Source organism: Pseudophryne corroboree, chromosome 5 (assembly GCF_028390025.1).
Source record: "Pseudophryne corroboree isolate aPseCor3 chromosome 5, aPseCor3.hap2, whole genome shotgun sequence".
Taxonomy (NCBI): Eukaryota; Metazoa; Chordata; class Amphibia; order Anura; family Myobatrachidae; genus Pseudophryne; species Pseudophryne corroboree.
In genome coordinates, this window is record NC_086448.1 from 848,117,414 (window position 1) to 848,143,950 (window position 26,537).

Genomic DNA, 26,537 nt, shown 5'->3' on the forward strand with positions numbered 1-26,537 from the left:
CCCGGCCAATCCTACAAAAAAAACAAAATACTCAATATAAGGCAACGGTGAAAGTTCTACGAGTGCTTTCACCCACTCACCGCCCACGTTGGCCAATACTACCAGACACTGTCGTCAGCGCCGGTACGTACCCAACATAGGGCCCCTATGTAACCTCTATTTACTGGAAGTATATGGGAGTGACTTACCCTTTCCAGTAAATATTGGTTGTTGGAGATTTCCTGAGTGACCAGCGAAACTCCCTTTAAATACATTTTATTTTACACAAATCACGCTTGCGTATGCTATATCCAGCGCTAATGATCCCGCGATTTTATGCAAAGCTCGTAAAAAGGGTATCATGTTGCGCTAAGTATTGCACCCACGAACGCGCGGTCCAATCGCACAGCGTATAGGTAACTGTTACTTATCCGCCGTACGACCAATGGAATCGATTTTTCAGGCTGCGAAACCTCAGCCGGAGCGTATCAATCAAAAGGCCTATATGGGTTTCTCCGCTAACCCACTGGGCTGCGGTACCTAAACAAAAACTTCACTGACCTTTGGTCTGCGGTACTCTAAACCTTGCTGACCTTCTGGCCTGCGGTACTCTAAACCTCTCTGACCTTCTGGCCTGCGGTACTCTAAACCTCGCTGACCTTCTGGCCTGCGGTACTCTAAACCTCGCTGACCTTCTGGCCTGCGGTACTCTAAACCTCACTGACCTTCTGGCCTGCGGTACTCTAAACCTCGCTGACCTTCTGGCCTGCGGTACTCTAAACCTCGCTGACCTTCTGGCCTGCGGTACTCTAAACCTCGCTGACCCCCTGGCCTGCGGTACTCTAAACCTCGCTGACCTTCTGGCCTGCGGTACCCTAAACCTCGCTGACCTTCTGGCCTGCGGTACTCTAAACCTCGCTGACCCCCTGGCCTGCGGTACTCTAAACCTCGCTGACCTTCTGGCCTGCGGTACTCTAAACCTCGCTGACCTTCTGGCCTGCGGTACTCTAAACCTCACTGACCTTCTGGCCTGCGGTATCTGCTACCTCGCTGACCTTCTGACCTGCGGTACTCTAAACCTCGCTGACCTTCTGGCCTGCGGTACTCTAAACCTCGCTGACCTTCTGGCCTGCGGTACTCTAAACCTCGCTGACCTTCTGGCCTGCGGTACTCTAAACCTCGCTGACCTTCTGGCCTGCGGTACTCTAAACCTCGCTGACCTTCTGGCCTGCGGTACTCTAAACCTCGCTGACCTTCTGGCCTGCGGTACTCTAAACCTCGCTGACCTTCTGGCCTGCGGTACTCTAAACCTCGCTGACCTTCTGGCCTGCGGTACTCTAAACCTCGCTGACCCCCTGGCCTGCGGTACTCTAAACCTCGCTGACCTTCTGGCCTGCGGTACCCTAAACCTCGCTGACCTTCTGGCCTGCGGTACTCTAAACCTCGCTGACCTTCTGGCCTGCGGTACTCTAAACCTCGCTGACCTTCTGGCCTGCGGTACTCTAAACCTCGCTGACCTTCTGGCCTGCGGTACTCTAAACCTCGCTGACCTTCTGGCCTGCGGTACTCTAAACCTCGCTGACCCCCTGGCCTGCGGTACTCTAAACCTCGCTGACCTTCTGGCCTGCGGTACTCTAAACCTCGCTGACCTTCTGGCCTGCGGTACTCTAAACCTCGCTGACCTTCTGGCCTGCGGTACTCTAAACCTCGCTGACCTTCTGGCCTGCGGTACTCTAAACCTCGCTGACCTTCTGGCCTGCGGTACTCTAAACCTCGCTGACCTTCTGGCCTGCGGTATCTGCTACCTTGCTGACCTTCTGGCCTGTGGTACTCTAAACCTCGCTGACCTTCTGGCCTGCGGTACTCTAAACCTCGCTGACCTTCTGGCCTGCGGTACTCTAAACCTCGCTGACCTTCTGGCCTGCGGTACTCTAAACCTCGCTGACCTTCTGGTCTGCGGTACTCTGCTACCTTGCTCCTTTGTACTTCAATTTATATTAACGTGAGCCAGCTATTCTCACGCCACCAAGTCTCCACTCACCTGGTGTACCACCTCTACGGGATCCCGAATTCCCTGGGTCCACAAAACCTTATTATGTTTGCTCACTCACGCTCGTTCACTCAAATACACTTTGTTTTTGTTTTTTTTCTGTACAGGAAATTAACTTTCATTCAGATAAACAGCCTTAGTACCAGAGGTAATACAGTAAAAAAGGTTTTATTTAAACTAAATCTTGGAAACTGAGCAACTTGTGCTATTGTCGCGTGGCTACCGTCCCGCCCCTACACTAAACAATGTTATTGTGTAATTTGTACTTAGCGGCCGTACCCTTACGCACGTTGCGTAAACACACGACCGTGCGTATGTCTTTACGTTGCGTACGCAGTCCCGTACTTTGTCTGAGATACGTGTACAAAGACCGTATGTCCGCAATAGTACAAATCCCACACTTCTATAAATGTAAGCGATATTACCTATAATCGTTTACTTAACACAACACAGTATTCCTCTGTATAAACCTGTTTAACTAGGCCAGACTGTATTTGTGTTTTACGCTTACTTCCTTAATATTTAGTCTATGTTTTAACTAAATAGCAACAAATTTCTTCAGTACAGGTCAAAATAAATCTAATAATCAATACTTATGGCAACAATGCGAGCAGGTATACAAAGTACAGGTGTATGCTTGTGTTGTGTGCGCATTTGGGGCCAAACAGAAATTCACAGATTTTTAAAATAGCTTTGTATATTTACCTCTTACGGATCCCACCAGCATCCCTACAAACCATGCAGAGCAGACACCATCTTATCAGCAATGAGATAGGGTTTACCAGTGTATTCTACGGCCAGGAAAAGGCTTACGTAGGATACCTGTCTGCCCTTTGCTGATAGATAAAGTCTGCTTTCACCTGCTAGGTTGCGGGTATGAGGAAAAAAATGGACGATGCCCCCTATTGATAATGTCGATATTATCTTAAAACATAAAGCTATACCTCTAAATACACTTTTACCATGGAGCCGCTGCGGCCGCTAGACTTAATACACATGCTACGCACTTTGCACGCTATTTGCGTACAGAGTCCCGTACCGTGTACGTACTTAGCGTACAAACGCTGCGCTGGGGGTACAAAGTACACACAGCGCGCGCACACACTTTTGATAAACTTTAAACCTTATTCGTAATGCAATGCAATGATATTATTACACTCTAAACCTTGTGCCGCAAAGCACTGCAATGATGTTACACCTTAAACCTTACGCAGCGCTGACGGTACAAAGTACCCGCTATGCGTACACACCTTATCAATACACTCTTAAACCTTATACAGTTAAATACACTTTAAACCCTAGCAGGGAAAAGAGGACACAACACCGATATGTAGTTAACCGCTGGGTTCTAACGCCACAGTGGATTATTTGAAAGGGGATAACAATACAAATTATACACTACAAGGCTAACAAGATAAATCTACAACAGAATAATGGCTACAGTCAATTGTACATACGTGAGAATGTTCGCTTGCGCAACCTGGACCAGTCCTCCGCTAATCAGGTAGAGAGCGTTAAGAGTCTTCTGACCGGCCAGGCAGCAACAGGATTTTTATACACTACTTCCATAAACAATACAATGGTCACTGTAATCCCTTTGTTCATTGGACACAGAGATGCATCTTTACATTACAGGAGAGGTCATAGGTTGATTTGAAAAGGTGGGCGATGTCTTTCTCAACTGCTCTTGTGGGTGGTCTCCTCTGGATTCCCGCCGCATACATAATATACAGTAAATACAGTTTATATCTATATTCTACTTCTGCACATAACCATACGCAGGAACATGTGATCTTCCTCTAACCAACACCGGAATGTTACCCTTAAAATACCCTACAGCTGGATACTACACATCACCTACTAACCTTAGTCTGTCCCTTCCTATCATGCAAAGGCGAATCCCTTAGTCCTGGAATCATTTAAACTGTTGATACTTGCTGATGTGGTGCAGGGGGGCTATGTGTACAATGTGCACTATTTGGATTAAATATGGAATGTTCTGATAACCCTCTATGCGCTCACAAACTCCGCCGTAAATACCCATACCACTCGCAGGACCGCGGGAGCGACCATACGCAAATTGTGGATATGTGCACGCACGGCGGAACAAGTGCACGCGCAGCGGGCATGTGAGTGTGTTAGTACGTGGTGTGTGTGTTGTTAGTACGTGGTGTGTGTGTGTGTTAGTACGTGGTGTGTGTGCTACAATATTTTTTGACTTTGACACTTCTCACTATGGCGCAGGGCATAGTTATCTAGATGGCACAGTGAATACTACTCCAGACTTGCCTACCCTCCCGCATTCAGCGGGAGGCTCCCGTTTTTTCCTTGAGCCTCCCGCTGCCCCGCAAACCTTGCTGTGACTCCCGGTTTTTACGAGTGCCTGTGACAAACTGGACTGCGCATGCGAGAGTCCACAAATGGCGGGGAGCGGGGCCTGCACGGGAGAGACATCACTGCCGTCATTGTGGGCAGCTGAGGCTGTCAGTGCAGAGCCGGTCTGAGCGGAGGCTGGCTCCTCACGGCAGCCGGCATCAGTACGAGACAGGAGCTGCAGAGACTGGATCGGGGGTGTGTGCACTAAGGGGAGGACGGGGTTAGCAATGCAGGGGGGCGTTGTGTGTTAGAAAGGCCGGGCGCTCTCCTCTACCTGCTCAGCAACTATCAGCTGTAAAGACCTTCAGTGCCGATTCCCCCTCAGAGACCGTTTCTTTTTACTGGTACAGCAGCCCCTCATGCAGGCACCCGCAGCCTGTGATCCCCACCCTCTCCTCAGACAGGAAAATGTTTTTTTCCCCTGATAAAGCAGCAGCATAATCCAGATATTGAGGCCCCGCCCCTTTCACAGGCTCCACCCCCTCTCACGACCCGCGATTACCCCCTCTCCCCAGCAGCCATCTTATAGCCGAGGCACTGCCCCTCATGCAGGCACCCGCAGCCTGTGATCCCCACCCTCTCCTCAGACAGGAAAATGTTTTTTTCCCCTGATAAAGCAGCAGCATAATCCAGATATTGAGGCCCCGCCCCTTTCACAGGCTCCACCCCCTCTCACGACCCGCGATTACCCCCTCTCCCCAGCAGCCATCTTATAGCCGAGGCACTGCCCCTCATGCAGGCACCCGCAGCCTGTGATCCCCACCCTCTCCTCAGAGACAGGAAACAGGTCTTGTTCCTGATAAAGCAGCAGCACAATCCAGAAGTCGAGGCCCCGCCCCTCTCACAGGCTCCTCCCACGACCCGCGATTACCCCCCCCCCCTCCACCTCCAACTATGAGGATCCAGCACAGACTCAGAGTTCCTGCAGGTAAGGGCTCTGTGCAGTCACCATCTTTCAATGCTTAGTCAAGTCTAGTAAAAATCATATTGGCAGTATATGAGCTCAGTATTTTTCCATTAAAATTACATTAGTTTGGTCTGAAATTTTCCCAGCTCCCCTGCAAGGACAGTGAGGCACGGAGGCGCCTTGCTGGAGAGGCACCATCCCCTCTCAGGATGAGGTCAGGATGCGAACAGTCGGAATCACGGCACACAGGCAGAAGATGGGTGCTAGAATGCCGACATCGGATGAAATGTTTGCACCGCAAGGCCGACACCTGCATTCGAAACGTAAGTGTGAGAGAACTGTTAGTGTTAAGCCGCTGGGGGCGGAGGTTAGGTTTAGGCACCCACAGGGAGAGTTGGGGCTAGGCTGCAGAGAGGGGGGTAGGTTTAGGCACCCCAAGGGAGGGTTAGGGTTAGGCTGTGCCCCAGGGAAGGTTAAGGTTAGGCTGCAGGGAGGGCAGGGGGGTTGGGTTTAGGCACTCCCGGGGAGGGTTAGGCCTCGGGGGGAGAGGGTAGGTTTAGGCTGTGGGGAGGGAGGTTAGGTTTAGGCACCACCAGGGAGGGTTAGGGTTAGACTGCGGTGGAGGGGGAGTTAGGGTTAAGTTTCATGAAGGGAGGGTTATAGGGGTATTGGGGGAGTGTATATAGAATTACCTAGACCCTGTTGAGATTTTCCCCATCGGGTTACCGCAGAGCCGTAACTACGTGTGTGCCAGGTGTGCCTGGCACACAGCGCAGTCACCATGAGGGCGCAACGACCAGCATTCCGTGTCAGTGGCTTGTAATGATTCAAATTGACTCATTACAAGCAGCCTGTGTTGTGTGCGCCGGAGGAGGAGAGGAGAGGAGCAGCTTCGGCGTCAGGGGAGGACCCGGAGGAGGAGGAGGAGGGAGGGGGACTGGAGCCGAAGCAGCGCTATGTAATTGGTAGCAGCACCGCTGCAGCTGTCCCTCTCCTTCCGCATTGGCTGTCCGGCGCTGCTGTGAAGCTGGGATGCGCTTCCCTCCCTCTATCTATCTATCTATCTATCTATCTATCTATCTATCTATCTATCTATCTATCTATCTATCTATCTATCTATCTATCCTGTCTGCCGTAATGTGTAAAAAGGGGGACGCTGTCTGCCGTACTGTGTAAAAAAGGGACGCTGTCTGCCCTAATGTGTAAAAGGGCCTCTACCTGGTGTAGTGCCACTACTGTGCGGCGTAATTTGAATAATGGAGACTACTGTGCACCATAGTACGAATTGGTATTATTTTGTGGCCACACCCCTTCCCCATGAAGCCACGCACCTATATTTTTTGCCCCTATTTACCATAAGGGGGGCGCTAATGCCGTTTCTTGCACACAACACTAAAATGCCTAGTTACGGCACTGGGTTGCCGTGGTCGGTCTTCTGACGCCGGCATCCCAACCGCCAGCAGTGCATATCACGCCCCCCCACTCTGTTGCTATTCACTACTTTGCCTGTCAATCTATATGACGGGCAGAAGCATCGATCCAACACTGCTGCTGTAGATAAGATTTTTTTCTTGCTACAGCAGCTACAGCAGCCTTCTAGTAGTCAAGGTACATATACTACTGCTGTTCTCCACTGGTGTAAATTGAGCGCACCTACTACTGTTATCTCTGGAGTAACCCAGAAGCGCGCGCTCCCGGAAAAGTGGGTGTGGCCTCTGGAAAAGTGGGCGTGGCCTCGTAACTTCATATCATCAAACTATAAACATATTTTCACACAATTAGCAGCCTTACACATAGCCACAGTAGTGTTCCTTACACACAATGTCTCCAGTATAGTGCCAGATACACATAAAGGCCCTCATTCCGAGTTGTTCGCTCGCAAGGCGAATGTAGCAGAGTTACACACGCTAAGCCGCCGCCTACTGGGAGTGAATCTTAGCTTCTTAAAATTGCGACCGACGTACGCGCAATATTGCGATTACAAACGAGTTAGCAGTTTCAGAGTAGCTCCAGACTTACTCTGCCTGTGCGATCATTTCAGTGCTTGTCGTTCCTGGTTGACGTCACAAACACACCCAGCGTTCGCCCAGGCACTCCCACCGTTTCCCCGGCCACTCCTGCGTTTTTTCCGGAAACGGTAGCGTTTTCAGCCACACGCCCCTGAAACGCCGTGTATCCGCCCAGTAACACCCATTTCCTGTCAATCACATTACGATCGCCGGAGCGAAGAAAAAGCCGTGAGTAAAAATACTTTCTTCATAGTAAAGTTACTTGGCGCAGTCGCAGTGCGAACATTGCGCATGCGTACTAAGCGGATTTTCACTGCGATGCGATGAAAAATACCGAGCGAACAACTCGGAATGAGGGCCAATGTGCAGTGCCAGATAAACATGACATGCCCCCCAGCAGTGCCAGCTACACATGATAGTGTTCACTTTTTAGGGCAGGGTGCTGATCACAAGGAGGGCACATTTTTAAGTTAGGAGGGCAAAATGATGTACATACTGCTTGTTGTTCCCATACCCATACGTTAAAGCATGGACAGTGCGCGCCGAAGGCGCGCAGCAAAAATTAAGGGGAGTTACTTCGTGGGGAAGGTGCGTAGCCACATTATAGTGGCAATTTGCATTACACCACACAGTAGTGCAGCTAATACACACTGCACCAGGTAGAACCTCCTATACCCTTTGCGCCAGGCACAGCACTGAGACACATTGCACCAAGGAGAGCACTGAGACACATTGCCTAGCCACAGACGCCTAGCGGGAACACTACATGACATGCCCCCCAGCAGTGCCAGCTACACGTGACATGCTCCCCAGCAGTGCCAGCTACACGTGACATGCTCCCCAGCAGTGCCAGCTACACGTGACATGCTCCCCAGCAGTGCCAGCTACACATGACATGCTCCCCAGCAGTGCCAGCTACACGTGACATGCCCCCCAGCAGTGCCAGCTACACGTGACATGCTCCCCAGCAGTGCCAGCTACACGTGACATGCCCCCCAGCAGTGCCAGCTACACGTGACATGCTCCCCAGCAGTGCCAGCTACACGTGACATGCTCCCCAGCAGTGCCAGCTACACGTGACATGCCCCCCAGCAGTGCCAGCTACACGTGACATGCCCCCCAGCAGTGCCAGCTACACGTGACATGCCCCCCAGCAGTGCCAGCTACACATGACATGCTCCCCAGCAGTGCCAGCTACACGCGACATGCCCCCCAGCAGTGCCAGCTACACGCGACATGCCCCCCAGCAGTGCCAGCTACACGCGACATGCCCCCCAGCAGTGCCAGCTACACGCGACATGCCCCCCAGCAGTGCCAGCTACACGCGACATGCCCCCCAGCAGTGCCAGCTACACGCGACATGCCCCCCAGCAGTGCCAGCTACACGCGACATGCCCCCCAGCAGTGCCAGCTACACGCGACATGCCCCCCAGCAGTGCCAGCTACACGCGACATGCCCCCCAGCAGTGCCAGCTACACGCGACATGCCCCCCAGCAGTGCCAGCTACACGCGACATGCCCCCCAGCAGTGCCAGCTACACGGGACATGCCCCCCAGCAGTGCCAGCTACACGCGACATGCCCCCCAGCAGTGCCAGCTACACGCGACATGCCCCCCAGCGCTCCCCAGCAGTGCCAGCTACACGCGACATGCTCCCCAGCAGTGCCAGCTACAAGCGACATGCCCCCCCCAGCAGTGCCAGCTACACGTGACATGCCCCCCCAGCAGTGCCAGCTACACAAATGGCCACACAGTGCCAGATATGCCCCCACAGTGCCAGATACATTAATGCCCCCACAGTGCAGATATACCCCCACAGCGCCAGATACATAAATGCCCCCACAGTGCAGATATGCCCCCACAGTGCAGATATGCCCCCACAGTGCCAGATACATCAATGCCCCCACAGTGCAGATATACCCCCACAGTGCCAGATACATAAATGCCCCCACAGTGCCAGATACATAAAATGCCCCCACAGTGCAGATATGCCCCCACAGTGCCAGATACATTAATGCCCCCACAGTGCAGATATGCCCCCTCAGTGCCAGATACATAAATGCCCCCACAGTGCAGATATGCCCCCACAGTGCCAGATACATTAATGCCCCCACAGTGCAGATATACCCCCACAGTGCAGATATGCCCCCACAGTGCCAGATATATAAATGCCCCCACAGTGCAGATATGCCCCCACAGTGCCAGATACATTAATGCCCCCACACTGCAGATATACCCCCACAGTGCAGATATGCCCCCACAGTGCCAGATATATAAATGCCCCCACAGTGACAGATATATAAATGCCCCCACAGTGACAGATATGCCCCCACACTGTGGGTGGCTGTGACTAAGCAGAACTGGTCTGGACTGGTCTCTGTGTGACTCACGTGTTAAGCAGCTGCAGCAGGAGGAAGAGAAGGCGGCGGCCAGGCAGTCTGCAGCAGCGTCCCGCCTCCAGGCTATCAGTGGCTGCCTGTGCCGATGACTCATCTCTGAGGGGGAGTACTGTGGTCTGTGGGCGGTCCGCAGACGGCAGAGGCAGAGACTAAGCTGTAAGGTCTGATGATCGATTCGGCTATGTGCGCTGTGCGGCGGCGCCCGGCGTCTGACGTCAGCCGCCGGAGCCGCTGCCACCGTATAGCGTCAGCGCGCACAGCCTGTGTAGTTTACATTCAGTCCGCGACCCGCCCACAGGCAGCACTCCCCCCTCATGATGACGAGTCATCGGTACGGGGCAGCAGGGCGGCACGCACACACCACACACAGTCAGCCGCAGCCGTCCTCTGCTACTCGAGGCTACTACTATACTACCACTATTAGGAGGCGGGCGGGCCGGGCCGGGAATGGATAAAGGGACGGATCGCTGTGTGCTGCAGGTCACAGGTGCTCCAGCCAGGTTCCAATATGGCGGCGCAAGCATGCGGCGCCCATTAAGGGTGGCGCCCTGTGCGGCCGCTCTATTGGAACATGCCTGGAGCCGGCCCTGATCTCAGGCGCATATACTACTGCTCTCTCCAGGTGTATCTCAGGCGTATATACTACTGCTCTCTCCAGGTGTATCTCAGGCGTATATACTACTGCTCTCTCCAGGTGTATCTCAGGCGTATATACTACTGCTCTCTCCAGGTGTATCTCAGGCGCATATACTACTGCTCTCTCCAGGTGTATCTCAGGCGTATATAATACTGCTCTCTCCTGGTGTATCTCAGGCGCATATACTACTGCTCTCTCCAGGTGTATCTCAGGCGTATATACTACTGCTCTCTCCAGGTGTATCTCAGGCGCATATACTACTGCTCTCTCCAGGTGTATCTCAGGCGCATATACTACTGCTCTCTCCAGGTGTATCTCAGGCGCATATAATACTGCTCTCTCCAGGTGTATCTCAGGCGTATATAATACTGCTCTCTCCTGGTGTATCTCAGGCGCATATAATACTGCTCTCTCCAGGTGTATCTCAGGCGTATATACTACTGCTCTCTCCAGGTGTATCTCAGGCGCATATACTACTGCTCTCTCCAGGTGTATCTCAGGCGTATATACTACTGCTCTCTCCAGGTGTATCTCAGGCGCATATACTACTGCTCTCTCCAGGTGTATCTCAGGCGTATATACTACTGCTCTCTCCAGGTGTATCTCAGGCGCATATACTACTGCTCTCTCCAGGTGTATCTCAGGCGTATATACTACTGCTCTCTCCAGGTGTATCTCAGGCGCATATAATACTGCTCTCTCCAGGTGTATCTCAGGCGTATATAATACTGCTCTCTCCTGGTGTATCTCAGGCGCATATAGGGGGTCATTCCGAGTTGTTCGCTCGCAAGTGAATTTTAGCAGATTTGCTCATGCTAAGCCGCCGCCTACTGGGAGTGAATCTTAGCATCTTAAAATTGCGAACGATGTATTCGCAATATTGCGATTACACACCTCGTAGCAGTTTCTGAGTAGCTTCAGACTTACTCAGCATCTGCGATCATTTCACTGCTTGTCGTTCCTGGTTTGACGTCACAAACACACCCAGCGTTCGCCCAGACACTCCCCCGTTTCTCCAGCCACTCCTGCGTTTTTTCCGGAAACTGTAGCGTTTTTTCCCACACGCCCATAAAACGGCCTGTTTCCGCCCAGTAACACCCATTTCCTGTCAATCACATTACGATCGCCAGAACGATGAAAATGCCGTGAGTAAAATTCCTAAGTGCATAGCAAATTTACTTGGCGCAGTCGCAGTGCGGACATTGCGCATGCGCATTAAGCGGAAAATCGCTGCGATGCGAAGATTTTTACCGAGCGAACAACTCGGAATGACCCCCTTAATACTGCTCTCTCCAGGTGTATCTCAGGAGTATATACTACTGCTCTCTCCAGGTGTATCTCAGGCGCATATACTACTGCTCTCTCCAGGTGTATCTCAGGCGTATATACTACTGCTCTCTCCAGGTGTATCTCAGGCGCATATACTACTGCTCTGTCCAGGTGTATCTCAGGCGTATATACTACTGCTCTCTCCAGGTGTATCTCAGGCGCATATACTACTGCTCTCTCCAGGTGTATCTCAGGCGTATATACTACTGCTCTCTCCAGGTGTATCTCAGGCGCATATAATACTGCTCTCTCCAGGTGTATCTCAGGCGTATATACTACTGCTCTCTCCAGGTGTATCTCAGGCGCATATAATACTGCTCTCTCCTGGTGTATCTCAGGCGCATATACTACTGCTCTCTCCAGGTATATCTCAGGCGCATATAATACTGCTCTCTCCTGGTGTATCTCAGGCACATATACTACTGCTCTTTCCTGGTGTATCTCAGGCGCATATAATACTGCTCTCTCCAGGTGTATCTCAGGCGTATATAATACTGCTCTCTCCAGGTGTATCTCAGGCGTATATAATACTGCTCTCTCCAGGTGTATCTCAGGAATATATACTACTGCTCTCTCCAGGTGTATCTCAGGCGCATATACTACTGCTCTCTCCAGGTGTATCTCAGGCGCATATAATACTGCTCTCTCCAGGTGTATCTCAGGCGCATATAATACTGCTCTCTCCAGGTGTATCTCAGGCGTATATACTACTGCTCTCTCCAGGTGTATCTCAGGCGCATATACTACTGCTCTCTCCTGGTGTATCTCAGGCGCATATAATACTGCTCTCTCCAGGTGTATCTCAGGCGTATATAATACTGCTCTCTCCTGGTGTATCTCAGGCGCATATAATACTGCTCTCTCCAGGTGTATCTCAGGCGTATATACTACTGCTCTCTCCAGGTGTATCTCAGGCACATATACTACTGCTCTCTCCAGGTGTATCTCAGGCGTATATACTACTGCTCTCTCCAGGTGTATTTCAGGCGCATATACTACTGCTCTCTCCAGGTGTATCTCAGGCGTATATACTACTGCTCTCTCCAGGTGTATCTCAGGCGCATATACTACTGCTCTCTCCAGGTGTATCTCAGGCGCATATAATACTGCTCTCTCCAGGTGTATCTCAGGCGTATATACTACTGCTCTCTCCAGGTGTATCTCAGGCGCATATAATACTGCTCTCTCCAGGTGTATCTCAGGCGTATATACTACTGCTCTCTCCAGGTGTATCTCAGGCGCATATAATACTGCTCTCTCCAGGTGTATCTCAGGTGCATATACTACTGCTCTCTCCAGGTGTATCTCAGGCGCATATAATACTGCTCTCTCCAGGTGTATCTCAGGCACATATACTACTGCTCTCTCCAGGTGTATCTCAGGCGTATATACTACTGCTCTCTCCAGGTGTATTTCAGGCGCATATACTACTGCTCTCTCCAGGTGTATCTCAGGCGTATATACTACTGCTCTCTCCAGGTGTATCTCAGGCGCATATACTACTGCTCTCTCCAGGTGTATCTCAGGCGCATATAATACTGCTCTCTCCAGGTGTATCTCAGGCATATATACTACTGCTCTCTCCAGGTGTATCTCAGGCGCATATAATACTGCTCTCTCCAGGTGTATCTCAGGTGCATATACTACTGCTCTCTCCAGGTGTATCTCAGGCGCATATAATACTGCTCTCTCCAGGTGTATCTCAGGTGCATATACTACTGCTCTCTCCAGGTGTATCTCAGGCGCATATAATACTGCTCTCTCCAGGTGTATCTCAGGCGTATATACTACTGCTCTCTCCAGGTGTATCTCAGGCGCATATAATACTGCTCTCTCCAGGTGTATCTCAGGCGCATATAATACTGCTCTCTCCAGGTGTATCTCAGGCGCATATAATACTGCTCTCTCCAGGTGTATCTCAGGCGTATATACTACTGCTCTCTCCAGGTGTATCTCAGGCGCATATACTACTGCTCTCTCCTGGTGTATCTCAGGCGCATATAATACTGCTCTCTCCTGGTGTATCTCAGGCGCATATAATACTGCTCTCTCCAGGTGTATCTCAGGCGTATATAATACTGCTCTCTCCAGGTGTATCTCAGGAATATATACTACTGCTCTCTCCAGGTGTATCTCAGGCGCATATACTACTGCTCTCTCCAGGTGTATCTCAGGCGCATATAATACTGCTCTCTCCAGGTGTATCTCAGGCGCATATAATACTGCTCTCTCCAGGTGTATCTCAGGCGTATATACTACTGCTCTCTCCAGGTGTATCTCAGGCGCATATAATACTGCTCTCTCCAGGTGTATCTCAGGCGCATATAATACTGCTCTCTCCTGGTGTATCTCAGGCGCATATAATACTGCTCTCTCCAGGTGTATCTCAGGCGTATATACTACTGCTCTCTCCAGGTGTATCTCAGGCGCATATAATACTGCTCTCTCCAGGTGTATCTCAGGCGCATATAATACTGCTCTCTCCAGGTGTATCTCAGGCGTATATAATACTGCTCTCTCCAGGTGTATCTCAGGCGCATATAATACTGCTCTCTCCAGGTGTATCTCAGGCGTATATAATACTGCTCTCTCCAGGTGTATCTCAGGCGCATATAATACTGCTCTCTCCAGGTGTATCTCAGGTGCATATACTACTGCTCTCTCCAGGTGTATCTCAGGCGTATATACTACTGCTCTCTCCAGGTGTATCTCAGGTGCATATACTACTGCTCTCTCCAGGTGTATCTCAGGCGTATATAATACTGCTCTCTCCAGGTGTATCTCAGGCGCATATAATACTGCTCTCTCCAGGTGTATCTCAGGCGCATATAATACTGCTCTCTCCAGGTGTATCTCAGGAATATATACTACTGCTCTCTCCAGGTGTATCTCAGGCGCATATACTACTGCTCTCTCCAGGTGTATCTCAGGCGCATATAATACTGCTCTCTCCTGGTGTATCTCAGGCGCATATAATACTGCTCTCTCCAGGTGTATCTCAGGCGTATATACTAGAGATGAGCGCCGGAAATTTTTCGGGTTTTGTGTTTTGGTTTTGGGTTCGGTTCCGCGGCCGTGTTTTGGGTTCGAACGCGTTTTGGCAAAACCTCACCGAATTTTTTTTGTCGGATTCGGGTGTGTTTTGGATTCGGGTGTTTTTTTAAAAAAAACACTAAAAAACAGCTTAAATCATAGAATTTGGGGGTCATTTTGATCAAAAAGTATTATTAACCTCAAAAACCATGATTTACACTCATTTTCAGTCTATTCTGAATACCTCACACCTCACAATATTATTTTTAGTCCTAAAATTTGCACCTAGGTCGCTGGATGACTAAGCTGGGCGACCCTAGTGGCCGACACAAACACCGGGCCCATCTAGGAGTGGCACTGCAGTGTCACGCAGGATGTCCCTTCCAAAAAACCCTCCCCAAACAGCACATGACGCAAAGAAAAAAAGAGGCGCAATGAGGTAGCTGACTGTGTGAGTAAGATAAGCGACCCTAGTGGCCGACACAAACACCGGGCCCATCTAGGAGTGGCACTGCAGTGTCACGCAGGATGTCCCTTCCAAAAAACCCTCCCCAAACAGCACATGACGCAAAGAAAAAAAGAGGCGCAATGAGGTAGCTGTGTGAGTAAGATAAGCGACCCTAGTGGCCGACACAAACACCGGGCCCATCTAGGAGTGGCACTGCAGTGTCACGCAGGATGTCCCTTCCAAAAAACCCTCCCCAAACAGCACATGACGCAAAGAAAAATTAAAGAAAAAAGAGGTGCAAGATGGAATTGTCCTTGGGCCCTCCCACCCACCCTTATGTTGTATAAGCAGGACATGCACACTTTAACCAACCCATCATTTCAGTGACAGGGTCTGCCACACGACTGTGACTGATATGACGGGTTGGTTTGGACCCCCACCAAAAAAGAAGCAATTAATCTCTCCTTGCACAAACTGGCTCTACAGAGGCAAGATGTCCACCTCATCATCACCCTCCGATATATCACCGTGTACATCCCCCTCCTCACAGATTATCAATTCGTCCCCACTGGAATCCACCATCTCAGCTCCCTGTGTACTTTGTGGAGGCAATTGCTGCTGGTCAATGTCTCCGCGGAGGAATTGATTATAATTCATTTTAATGAACATCATCTTCTCCACATTTTCTGGATGTAACCTCGTACGCCGATTGCTGACAAGGTGAGCGGCGGCACTAAACACTCTTTCGGAGTACACACTTGTGGGAGGGCAACTTAGGTAGAATAAAGCCAGTTTGTGCAAGGGCCTCCAAATTGCCTCTTTTTCCTGCCAGTATAAGTACGGACTGTGTGACGTGCCTACTTGGATGCGGTCACTCATATAATCCTCCACCATTCTTTCAATGTTGAGAGAATCATATGCAGTGACAGTAGACGACATGTCCGTAATCGTTGTCAGGTCCTTCAGTCCGGACCAGATGTCAGCATCAGCAGTCGCTCCAGACTGCCCTGCATCACCGCCAGCGGGTGGGCTCGGAATTCTGAGCCTTTTCCTCGCACCCCCAGTTGCGGGAGAATGTGAAGGAGGAGATGTTGACAGGTCGCGTTCCGCTTGACTTGACAATTTTCTCACCAGCAGGTCTTTCAACCCCAGCAGACTTGTGTCTGCGCCGGAAAGAGAGATCCAAGGTAGGCTTTAAATCTAGGATCGAGCACGGTGGCCAAAATGTAGTGCTCTGATTTCAACAGATTGACCACCCGTGAATCCTTGTTAAGCGAATTAAGGGCTCCATCCACAAGTCCCACATGCCTAGCGGAATCGCTCCGTGTTAGCTCCTCCTTCAATGTCTCCAGCTTCTTCTGCAAAAGCCTGATGAGGGGAATGACCTGACTCAGGCTGGCAGTGTCTGAACTGACTTCACGTGTGGCAAGTTCAAAGGGCATCAGAACCTTGCACAACGTTGAAATCATTCTCCACTGCGCTTGAGACAGGTGCATTCCACCTCCTATATCGTGCTCAATTGTATAGTCTTGAATGCAGGGCCGGCGCTACCATTAGGCAGCTTTAGGCAGCTGCCTATGGGCGCTGGCCACTGGAGGGCGGCAGGCTCCACTTAAATCTATTTTACCAAAAAAAAAAAATATATTTTGATAAGTAAGCCCAGACAGGGGCGGCCGCGGCGAGGGTCTAGCCTGCCACAGCCGTCAGTCACCTCACCAACGCTAGTGTATTGCTTTCCCTGCTCCCTGTCTCTAACAGAAATTGACTTTGCTGCGCGTATGAGAGAGCAGGTCAGGAGACGGGCGCCGCCCACTGACAGCCTAACACTCGTCCCAGGCGCCGTCAGCACTGACATGCTGTCTGTGCGCTTGTGCGGCGCCCGTCTCCTGACCTACTCTCTCATACGCGCAGCAAAGTCAATTTCTGTTAGAGACAGGGAGCAGGGGAAAGCAATACACTAGCGTTGGTGAGGTGACTGACGGCTGTGGCAGGCTAGACCCTCGCCGCGGCCGCCCCGTTTGTTCAGGGCCGTCTTTTCGTATGGGCTCAATGGGCTCTTGCCCAAGGGCCCCATGAGTATAAGGGCCCTAGGCTGATAGCTGAGGGTCCCCTCTTTCCAGGGGTACCAGATTTTTGAAAATCGGACCTGGGGAACCGGAGATATCCGGCTTGAAAGCAGTGGTCCCCATCCGAGCCTGTTAATTGCTCTTCCCAGCCAGATATCTTGGGTTCTGTCTGACTTAGAGTTTTTCTGAGGGTATAATCCAGAAGCTGCGACTCTCCCCTTTTGGTGAACACTGGCAGCTTGTCTCTACTATGCCCAAAACCAGAGATATCAGCCTTCCAGCAGCTGGACCCTGCTCCAGCTCCACACACCTAATATGCAGTTTTAGATTTTCGTTGGTGGATTGCTCTGGCTTCTGAGCTCTGATGCCCACGTCCCCAGTACCTCCTAAAAGGTGGGACTCTCTAGTAGAGATGAGCGCCTGAAATTTTTCGGGTTTTGTGTTTTGGTTTTGGGTTCGGTTCCGCGGCCGTGTTTTGGGTTCGAACGCGTTTTGGCAAAACCTCACCGAATTATTTTTGTCGGATTCGGGTGTGTTTTGGATTCGGGTGTTTTTTTCCAAAAACACTAAAAAACAGCTTAAATCATAGAATTTGGGGGTCATTTTGATCCCAAAGTATTATTAACCTCAAAAACCATAATTTACACTCATTTTCAGTCTATTCTGAATACCTCACACCTCACAATATTATTTTTAGTCCTAAAATTTGCACCGAGGTCGCTGTGTGAGTAAGATAAGCGACCCTAGTGGCCGACACAAACACCGGGCCCATCTAGGAGTGGCACTGCAGTGTCACGCAGGATGTCCCTTCCAAAAAACCCTCCCCAAACAGCACATGACGCAAAGAAAAAAAGAGGCGCAATGAGGTAGCTGTGTGAGTAAGATTAGCGACCCTAGTGGCCGACACAAACACCGGGCCCATCTAGGAGTGGCACTGCAGTGTCACGCAGGATGGCCCTTCCAAAAAACCCTCCCCAAACAGCACATGACGCAAAGAAAAAAAGAGGCGCAATGAGGTAGCTGTGTGAGTAAGATTAGCGACCCTAGTGGCCGACACAAACACCGGGCCCATCTAGGAGTGGCACTGCAGTGTCACGCAGGATGGCCCTTCCAAAAAACCCTCCCCAAACAGCACATGACGCAAAGAAAAAAAGAGGCGCAATGAGGTAGCTGACTGTGTGAGTAAGATTAGCGACCCTAGTGGCCGACACAAACACCGGGCCCATCTAGGAGTGGCACTGCAGTGTCACGCAGGATGTCCCTTCCAAAAAACCCTCCCCAAACAGCACATGACGCAAAGAAAAAAAGAGGCGCAATGAGGTAGCTGTGTGAGTAAGATTAGCGACCCTAGTGGCCGACACAAACACCGGGCCCATCTAGGAGTGGCACTGCAGTGTCACGCAGGATGTCCCTTCCAAAAAACCCTCCCCAATCAGCACATGATGCAAAGAAAAAGAAAAGAAAAAAGAGGTGCAAGATGGAATTATCCTTGGGCCCTCCCACCCACCCTTATGTTGTATAAACAAAACAGGACATGCACACTTTAACCAACCCATCATTTCAGTGACAGGGTCTGCCACACGACTGTGACTGATATGACGGGTTGGTTTGGACCCCCCCCAAAAAAGAAGCAATTAATCTCTCCTTGCACAAACTGGCTCTACAGAGGCAAGATGTCCACCTCATCTTCACCCTCCGATATATCACCGTGTACATCCCCCTCCTCACAGATTATCAATTCGTCCCCACTGGAATCCACCATCTCAGCTCCCTGTGTACTTTGTGGAGGCAATTGCTGCTGGTCAATGTCTCCGCGGAGGAATTGATTATAATTCATTTTAATGAACATCATCTTCTCCACATTTTCTGGATGTAACCTCGTACGCCGATTGCTGACAAGGTGAGCGGCGGCACTAAACACTCTTTCGGAGTACACACTTGTGGGAGGGCAACTTAGGTAGAATAAAGCCAGTTTGTGCAAGGGCCTCCAAATTGCCTCTTTTTCCTGCCAGTATAAGTACGGACTGTGTGACGTGCCTACTTGGATGCGGTCACTCATATAATCCTCCACCATTCTATCAATGTTGAGAGAATCATATGCAGTGACAGTAGACGACATGTCCGTAATCGTTGTCAGGTCCTTCAGTCCGGACCAGATGTCAGCATCAGCAGTCGCTCCAGACTGCCCTGCATCACCGCCAGCGGGTGGGCTCGGAATTCTGAGCCTTTTCCTCGCACCCCCAGTTGCGGGAGAATGTGAAGGAGGAGATGTTGACAGGTCGCGTTCCGCTTGACTTGACAATTTTGTCACCAGCAGGTCTTTCAACCCCAGCAGACCTGTGTCTGCCGGAAAGAGAGATCCAAGGTAGGCTTTAAATCTAGGATCGAGCACGGTGGCCAAAATGTAGTGCTCTGATTTCAACAGATTGACCACCCGTGAATCCTTGTTAAGCGAATTAAGGGCTGCATCCACAAGTCCCACATGCCTAGCGGAATCGCTCCGTGTTAGCTCCTTCTTCAATGCCTCCAGCTTCTTCTGCAAAAGCCTGATGAGGGGAATGACCTGACTCAGGCTGGCAGTGTCTGAACTGACTTCACGTGTGGCAAGTTCAAAGGGCATCAGAACCTTGCACAACGTTGAAATCATTCTCCACTGCACTTGAGACAGGTGCATTCCATCTCCTATATCGTGCTCAATTGTATAGGCTTGAATGGCCTTTTGCTGCTCCTCCAACCTCTGAAGCATATAGAGGGTTGAATTCCACCTCGTTACCACTTCTTGCTTCAGATGATGGCAGGGCAGGTTCAGTAGTTTTTGGTGGTGCTCCAGTCTTCTGTACGTGGTGCCTGTACGCCGAAAGTGTCCCGCAATTTTTCTGGCCACCGACAGCATCTCTTGCACGCCCCTGTCGTTTTTTTAAAAATTCTGCACCACCAAATTCAAGGTATGTGCAAAACATGGGACGTGCTGGAATTTGCCCATATTTAATGCACACACAATATTGCTGGCGTTGTCCGATGCCACAAATCCACAGGAGAGTCCAATTGGGGTAAGCCATTCCGCGATGATCTTCCTCAGTTGCCGTAAGAGGTTTTCAGCTGTGTGCGTATTCTGGAAAGCGGTGATACAAAGCGTAGCCTGCCTAGGAAAGAGTTGGCGTTTGCGAGATGCTGCTACTGGTGCCGCCGCTGCTGTTCTTGCGGCGGGAGTCCATACATCTACCCAGTGGGCTGTCACAGTCATATAGTCCTGACCCTGCCCTGCTCCACTTGTCCACATGTCCGTGGTTACATAGAAACATAGAATTTGTCGGCAGATAAGAACCACTTGGCCCATCTAGTCTGCCCCTTTTTTTTTTTATATATTATTTTTTTTTATCACTAACCTTATTTGATCCTTATTTCTTTGTAAGGATATCCTTATGTCTATCCCATGCATGTTTAAATTGCTCTACTGTCTTAGCCTCTACCACCTCTGATGGGAGGCTATTCCACTTGTCCACTACCCTTTCTGTGAAATAATTTTTCCGCAAATTTCCCCTGAACCTCCCCCCCTCCAGTCTCAGTGCATGTCCTCGTGTCCTATTGCTTCTCTTCATTTGGAGAATGTTTCCCTCCTGGACTTTGTTAAAACCCTTCATATATTTGAAAGTTTCTATCATGTCCCCCCTTTCTCTTCTCTGCTCCAAACTATACATATTGAGATTTCTTAGTCTTTCTGGGTATGTTTTGTGATGTAGGCCATGCACCATTTTAGTTGCCCTCCTTTGTACAGTTTCTAATGTATTAATATCCTTTTGAAGATATGGCCTCCAGAACTGAATACAGTATTCTAGATGAGGCCGTACCAATGACCTATACAGTGGCATTATTACTTCTTTCTTTCTGCTGCTGATTCCTCTCCCAATGCAGCCAAGCATCTGACTAGCCTTCCTCATTGCCTTGTTACATTGCTTACCTGCCTTTAAGTCATCTGAAATAGTGACTCCTAGATCCCTTTCCTCCTCAGTAGTTTCCAGTATAGTGCCATTAATACTGTATTTAGCTTTAGGATTTTTGAGACCCAAGTGCATGATTTTGCATTTTTTGGCATTAAACTGTAATTGCCAGACTCTTGACCATTCCTCTAGTCTACCTAGATCCTCAATCATTTGTTTTACCCCACCTGGTGTGTCTACCCTGTTGCATACCTTTGTGTCATCTGCAAAAAGGCATACTTTCCCTTTAATCCCATTTGCAATGTCACCAATAAAGATATTGAAAAGCACTGGTCCAAGTACAGATCCCTGGGGTACTCCACTGGTAACATTTCCCTCCTGTGAATGCACTCCATTTACCACAACTCTCTGTTTTCTATCCTTCAACCAAGATCTTATCCATTCAATAATCCTAATATCCAATCCCAAACTTTCAAGTTTATTTAGCAGTCTGCGATGTGGAACTGTGTCAAAAGCCTTACTAAAGTCAAGATAAGCTATATCCATGGCTCCACCTTTATCCATCACTTTAGTCACACAATCAAAAAAGTCAATAAGATTTGTTTGACATGATCTTCCCCCAGTGAATCCATGCTGTTTGGGATCCAGTAAATTGCCGGATTTGAGATGATCTACAACTCTTTCTTTTAAGAGTGTTTCCATCAATTTCCCTACTACTGATGTAAGACTCACTGGTCTGTAGTTGTTTGCCTCTTCCTTGCTTCCACTTTTGTGCAGTGGGACTACGTTTGCTCTTTTCCAGTCCCCTGGAATTTCTCCTGTAGCTAATGACTGGTTGAATAATTCTGTCAATGGTGCTACCAGCACCTCTTTAAGTTCTTTTAGTATCCTTGGATGTATCCCATCTGGCCCCATAGATTTGTCCACTTTCAGCTTTGAGAGTTCTGTTAGGACCTTCTCCTCTGTAAATGTACTTGTTTCATTTTCCTGAATATCCCTGCAACTTAACTGTGGCCCCTTCCCCTCTCTTTCAGTAGTAAATACTGAGCAAAAATAATCATTAAGATGATCTGCTATTAAATTGTCTCCCTCAACAAGATTCCCAGTGTCCGTCTTTAGTTTTATAATTCCGCCTTTTGTTTTTCTTTTTTCGCTTATATACCTAAAAAAAGTTTTGCCTCCTTTACCCACTGACTGGGCCATTTTCTCCTCAGCTTGTGCCTTTGCACATCTGATTACCTTCTTTGTCTCCTTCTGTCTAACAAGATATATCTTTTTGTCTTCATTATTTTGTGTCTGCTTATATTTCCTAAAAGCCATCTTTTTTGCTCTCACAATATTTGCTACTTCTTTTGCAAACCACACTGGCTTCCTTTTCCTTGTGTTTTTCCTAACAGTTTTGATACAAAGGTCTGTTGCCTTCAATATTGCACATTTGAATGTTTTCCACCTCTCCTGCACTGTTTCCAAGTTCCTCCACTCTGCCAAAGAATCGCTTACACATTTTCCCATCCCTACAAAATCAGCCTTCCTAAAATCCAACACCTTTGTTTTTGTATGGGACGAGTCAGTCTCTGTCTTAATGCTGAACCATACTGCTTGATGATCACTGGATCCGAGGTTTTCACCCACTTTTACGTCTGATAATCTGTCTCCATTTGTAAGTATTAAGTCTAATATTGCGTCTTTCCGAGTGGGCTCCCTCACCAATTGGTGGAGGGATGCTCCCTGAAGGGAATTTAAAATGTTCCTACTTCTAGTGGAACTAGCAACAGACACCTCCCAGTTTACATCAGGAAGATTAAAGTCTCCCATGATTATTACCTCTCCTTTTAATGCCATTTTAGTTATGTCCTGCAATAGGTTCTTGTCAAGTTCCTCTTCCTGACCTGGTGGCCTGTATATCACGCCAATACGAATAATCAACTTTTCCCCTGTTTCTATGGTCACCCAAAGGGCCTCAGTTTTTTCTTCAATACTTTGTATTAATGTAGTATTTATTGCATTTTTTACATACATTGCTACCCCTCCCCCGATTTTTCCAATTCTGTCCTTCCTAAACAAAGTATATCCCGGTATAGCTATGTCCCAGTCATGATTTTCATTGTACCATGACTCTGTAATTGCCACAATGTCTAGATCATCCCTTGTCATTATTGCAGTTAGTTCTGGGATTTTATTTCCTAAGCTCCTAGCATTTGCACACATAGCTTTTAGAGTTTTGTTTGTGCTTTTTCTGTTCCTAGCTGTGTTCTTCTCTCTGCCTATTTTTATTTGGTTTTGATCTGAATTATCTTCTGTTGCTGTGGATATGCTTCCTATTCCCTTTGCCTGCAGAAACAATACCTCTGTGTTGGGGGAGCAGATTTCTTTATTCCTATTTGGTTCACTGCCCCCCTTTGTTAGTTTAAATAGCTCTTGATGAAGTATCCAAACTGTTCAGTTAGTATTTTCGTTCCCGTTGAAGATGGGTGCAGGCCGTCACTTTTGTATAAGCTCCTATCTTGCCAGATGGTGTGACTATGGCCTATAAATCCAAATCTCTCCTCATTGCACCATGTCCTTAGCCAAACATTGAAGTTTCTGATGCAATGAGTTCTGTCTTCCCCTCTGTGTACTGGCAATACTTCTGAAAAAGATACAGTGGTTGCCACCTGCTTCAGAGCAGTCCCTAACTTCCTAAATTCATCTTTTACAGCAATGAGTTCTGCATTTGCCAGGTCATTTGTCCCTAGGTGGACAATGACATCCACCTCCCCATCTTTTCTTGCTGCCTTCACAATTCTTAGCATGCGCTCTTTATCCCTTGGAGCTGTGGCTCCAGGTAAGCACCTTACTTGTTTCTCTACTTCATTTGCATTTCCCAGATGTATTCCTCTAATAATGGAATCTCCCAAAAGAAGTGCAGTCCTTTTTGGAGATTCAATTTTCCTGTTCCATTTCCTGTTCCTATGGTTGGTAGATGTCCCCATATCCTCCTGTTCTGTAGTGCCTCTATTAGTTGTATCTTCCAGCCCTGCAAGAGTAGCATACGAGTTTTGCAGTGTCACCGCTTGCGGGAGGTGTCTGTGTCCCTCTGGAAACCTCTGCCCTTGAGAGCCCACAGTAGTCCAGGCAGAATGTCTTCTGGTGGCTCTCTGAGGCAGTGGAGGCTTCAAAGACACAGACATCTTACAAATCTCAGCATGCAGTTTTGCTATCTCCTCCTTCAGCAGAGAAAATTGCTCACAGATTGGACAGCAGCTGAGTCTCCACGCTGCCTCTTTCCAAACAAATGCTTTACATCCATTGCACTGCACAAGGCCAAACATTGTATCAGATGTGAATGGTATTGCAAATTTGTGTGTTACTTGGTGTATTTTAAAACTCACCTGTTGCTGTATTCTAACTCACCTGCTGCTGTTACAAACTCACTTAATAAGCCAAGCCTCACTTTATAATGCACGCCTCTCACAAGAGCCATGCACGCCTCTCACAAGAGTGGACATTGGGTACAGCTGCATTTTTTAGGACACTGGTGACTCTTTTTCTGAGGTCTGTGTACATTTTCGGTATCGCCTGCCTAGAGAAATGGAACCTAGATGGTATTTGGTACCGGGGACACAGTACCTCCAACAAGTCTCTAGTTGGCTCTGCAGTAATGATGGATACCGGAACCACGTTTCTCACCACCCAGGATGCCAAGGCCTCAGTTATCCGCTTTGCAGTAGGATGACTGCTGTGATATTTCATCTTCCTCGCAAAGGACTGTTGAACAGTCAATTGCTTGCTGGAAGTAGTACAAGTGGGCTTACGACTTCCCCTCTGGGATGACCATCGACTCCCAGCGGCAACAACAGCAGCGCCAGCAGCAGTAGGCGTTACACGCAAGGATGCATCGGAGGAATCCCAGGCAGGAGAGGACTCGTCAGACTTGCCAGTGACATGGCCTGCAGGACTATTGGCATTCCTGGGGAAGGAGGAAATTGACACTGAGGGAGTTGGTGGGGTGGTTTGCGTGAGCTTGGTTACAAGAGGAAGGGATTTACTGGTCAGTGGACTGCTTCCGCTGTCACCCAAAGTTTTTGAACTTGTCACTGACTTATTATGAATGCGCTGCAGGTGACGTATAAGGGAGGATGTTCCGAGGTGGTTAACGTCCTTACCCCTACTTATTACAGCTTGACAAAGGGAACACACGGCTTGACACCTGTTGTCCGCATTTCTGGTGAAATACCTCCACACCGAAGAGCTGATTTTTTTGGTATTTTCACCTGGCATGTCAACGGCCATATTCCTCCCACGGACAACAGGTGTCTCCCCGGGTGCCTGACTTAAACAAACCACCTCACCATCAGAATCCTCCTGGTCAATTTCCTCCCCAGCGCCAGCAACACCCATATCCTCCTCATCCTGGTGTACTTCAACACTGACATCTTCAATCTGACTATCAGGAACTGGACTGCGGGTGCTCCTTCCAGCACTTGCAGGGGGCGTGCAAATGGTGGAAGGCGCATGCTCTTCACGTCCAGTGTTGGGAAGGTCAGGCATCGCAACCGACACAATTGGACTCTCCTTGTGGATTTGGGATTTCAAAGAACGCACAGTTCTTTGCGGTGCTTTTGCCAGCTTGAGTCTTTTCAGTTTTCTAGCGAGAGGCTGAGTGCTTCCATCCTCATGTGAAGCTGAACCACTAGCCATGAACATAGGCCAGGGCCTCAGCCGTTCCTTGCCACTCCGTGTGGTAAATGGCATATTGGCAAGTTTACGCTTCTCCTCCGACAATTTTATTTTAGGTTTTGGAGTCCTTTTTTTTCTGATATTTGGTGTTTTGGATTTGACATGCTCTGTACTATGACATTGGGCATCGGCCTTGGCAGACGACGTTGCTGGCATTTCATCGTCTCGGCCATGACTAGTGGCAGCAGCTTCAGCACGAGGTGGAAGTGGATCTTGATCTTTCCCTAATTTTGGAACCTCAACTTTTTTGTTCTCCATATTTTATAGGCAGAACTAAAAGGCACCTCAGGTAAACAATGGAGATGGATGGATTGGATACTAGTATACAATTATGGACGGACTGCCACGGTTAGGTGGTATAAAAAAACCACGGTTAGGTGGTATATATTGTAATACAATTATGGATGGACGGACTGCCTGCCGAGTGCCGACACAGAGGTAGCCACAGCCGTGAACTACCGCACTGTACACTGGTTGATAAAGAGATAGTAGTATACTCGTAACAACTAGTATGACTGACTATGACGGTATAAAGAATGAAAAAAAAACCACGGTTAGGTGGTATATATTATAATACAATTATGGATGGACGGACTGCCTGCCGACTGCCGACACAGAGGTAGCCACAGCCGTGAACTACCGCACTG

At 49.1% G+C, this 26,537-nt stretch overlaps 1 long non-coding RNA gene across 1 annotated transcript in view; it reads left to right on the forward strand.

Moving 5' to 3' along the window:
* The first annotated feature begins 4,621 nt into the window (after positions 1-4,621).
* Positions 4,622-26,537, forward strand: part of LOC134929533 (uncharacterized) — a 35,233-nt gene continuing 13,317 nt past the window's right edge. Inside the window, exons 1-2 of the long non-coding RNA XR_010178617.1 lie at positions 4,622-5,333; positions 5,459-5,635. This is a non-coding gene — a long non-coding RNA (uncharacterized LOC134929533). The remainder of the gene's footprint in view (positions 5,334-5,458; positions 5,636-26,537) is intronic.